This window comes from Octodon degus, unplaced genomic scaffold, assembly GCF_000260255.1.
Source record: "Octodon degus isolate 3935 unplaced genomic scaffold, OctDeg1.0 scaffold00169, whole genome shotgun sequence".
Taxonomy (NCBI): Eukaryota; Metazoa; Chordata; class Mammalia; order Rodentia; family Octodontidae; genus Octodon; species Octodon degus.
This window is the reverse complement of record NW_004524745.1, coordinates 5,054,467-5,057,594: the sequence shown is the minus strand read 5'-3', so window position 1 is coordinate 5,057,594 and position 3,128 is coordinate 5,054,467.

Sequence of the window (3,128 nt, the reverse complement as noted above, 5' to 3'; positions counted from 1 at the left end):
AGTACATTAAAACCACCAGGCGTGCTTTTAAGAAATATAATATTTCTTAAATACATTTAAGAAATATATTTCTTTTAAGAAATATAATATCTAGAATCCAATATCTGAGATTCCAATTTAATTGGTCTAGGTTCATACGTTTTTTTAAGTTCTCTGAGTGATTCTAATTCATCACCTGAATTGAAAGCTATGTCAGACTGTGGAGGTAGCTCAGCAGTCTAAATGCCTGCCTAGGCAAGCATAAGGACCCAGGTTCTATCCCTGGTACCACATGCCATGCCAGATCTGCCCCAAGTGCACCAAGATGACCAGCAAGACTCAGTGTGGTGACACATACCTGTAATCCCAGCAATGAGGAGGCTAAAACAGAAGGAACACTATGAGTCCAAGCTGTGTAGTGAAACCCTGTGCCAAATACATAAAATTTTAAAAAAGAAAACTGTATCTTAGAGCATTTTATTTTATTAATGCAACATGTTAGATTCTGAACATTTTATTCAGTGAAAGACAAATGACACTGAAAATCTTGAAATTGAATAAACATGCCACCTCTACCTAGGTTCAGTGGTCCCTTGACTGAGACCAGAGAACATCAGTCCCTACAATCTAGGGACATATGACCCTCAGTCCTGAGACCATTACATGACAATTAGAGCATAGTCAGCAGCAATCCCTGCTGCTATGGCCTAGGCGTTTGTGCCCTACTGTCACAAATATCTGTGGTAAACCCCTAATCCCAAGGCAATGATATTAAGGGGAATGACCTTTTAGGAGGTGCTTAAGGGCAATGGCGGATTCTTCTTGAAGGGTATTAGCATCCATATAAAGCCCAAGGGGACTCTTTCTTTTTCCTTCATGTGAGAATTTAGCAAGAGAAAACCATGTCGATGAGGAAGCAAGCCCTCACTAGATACCTCACCAGATATCTATCTTGAGCTTAGCTTCTCAACCTCCAGCACCACTACAAATAAATTTATATTATTTGTAAGTTGCCTAGTGTCTCAGTTACTTTACTCTCATTATAGGTCCAAATACTTGACACCCAAAATGAAGGAAGGAAAGGTTTCTTTAGCTCACAGTTAGTGCGGGTGTCAATCCATACTCAGCTGGCTCCAAGGCAGAGTGGCATGTGCCAGCGGGCAGCAGTTCCTGGGAGCAGAAAACAACAAAACAGCAAGAGCAAAGGGTGGGAGCAGTGGCAGCAATGGCTACAGAGAGCAAGTCTGTCTCCCTTACGTTGCTTTCAGGCCATCCACCCCGGGCTGGGTGTAGTACTCACACCCATAATCCCAGCCCCATTCACACCCAAAATCCCAGGGGATCATAAATTAACCACAACTTCTAGAAGTCTGCCTCATGATTTACAAGATGAGAGTTTGGGGGAACAACTAGTCACAAAGCATAAAGCCTAGTCTAAGGTATTTTGTTACAACAGCTAGAATGAAGCAAGTCAGCTGCCACGTCATCTACACGATCCAAAATTTCTTTCTTGTTCAGTTGATATAATATGTGCATGTGTGCTTGGTCCTGGAGATTGACTATCTACTGGTTATATACTCTCCTCCCTACTGTCCTCTCATTTCTCTCTGCCTCCTCTGTTCTTCCCTAGTAGTCCCTTACTGCTTTCAAGTGGTCTTGGATTTTTATTCTACATTCCAGATAAGTGAAACAACATATAATTTATATATACATAGTCTCACCAAGTTCCCATTCTGGGTTCAAACTTGTAATCCTCCTGCTTCAGCCTCCCAGAGTGCTGGGATTACAGACTCAGTCATTATACTGTGAGACTTTAAAAGTTATGCTGAGACCTTTGCATTGCCTCAGTAGGCCATCACTAGTACTGGAGATGAAAGTACTTGAAAGTCTCTACTACCATTCTAACCTGATATATATATATATATATATATATATATATATATATATATATATTTGGTACAGGGTCTCACTGCACAACTCAGACTCATAGTGATCCTCCTGTTTTCAACCTCCCCAGTGTTGGGATTACAGGTGTTTGTCACCACGCCCAGACTCAGTGTGCCTGGGGGGGGGGGGCTGGTGTGGCATGTGATGCCAGGGATCGAACCCCAGTCCCTGCACTTGCCTAAGTAGATGCTTAGTCTGCTGAGCTATCTTGCAGGCCCTTTTAACACTTTTTGTAGTAAGTTTCATTGTATATGTTTGAGGTCTAGAGCTTGATGCTATGGAATACACAGAGACAAGAAAATGGCTGCTACGAAGTGATCCATTGTCCTAGAGAGTTAGCCTTTGATATGAAAAGAGCAGCTAAAATGTTCTCACTTAGCAGAAATCCCTTATACATTAATAAAATTGTACCTTCCTACCTCTCTTGATATTAAAAATGTGGAGTTTATCATAGGAGGGGTGTGGCTCTGCAGAGAAAATAGGAAAATTGTTTTTCTCTGCTCTATGTCAGTTTTGACACATTAGTTTTGTGTGTATTAGGAATATTATGTTAGGGCTAGAGAGATGGCTCAGTGGTCTAAAGCACCTACTTAGAACAAGCTTGGCAAAGCATCAGGGACCGCGGTTCAATCCCCCAGCACCACATGCCAGCCAGCCCCGCCCCCTGGTGGGCTGAGCTGGCCACACACACACACACCACACTCTCTCTGTGTCTCTCTCTCTCTCTCTCTCAAATAAATAAAAAGAAAATTAAAAAAAAAGGAATATTATGTTAGATAAAATTTAGTATAGCTGTGGAATATGGTAGGTTTTTAAAAATAGTATTTGGAAATGCTGGTCTTTGGCAAGTATTAGAGAAAGACCTGGTTGAGGCCGGAGAGATGGCTCAGTTGAATAAGTGCTTCCCTGGCAAGCGCAAAAGCCTGTGTTCAATCCCCAATTCTGCCAAAAGAGAGAGAGAGAGAGAGAGAGAGAGAGAGAGAGAGAGACAGAGACAGAGACAGAGACAGAGACAGAGACAGAGAGAAGAGAAAGACCTGGTTACCTGATTTTGTTTTTCTATACTTAGTTCTTCCTGCTGTGACTCACTGAATTTGCACCTCAGTGGGAGGGGGAGAAGGCTTTAAGGCTTATATTCTAATATGATTCTAAACTCAAAGCAGTCATTGTATAAAATTGTTAGATTTATGCAATAATTCACA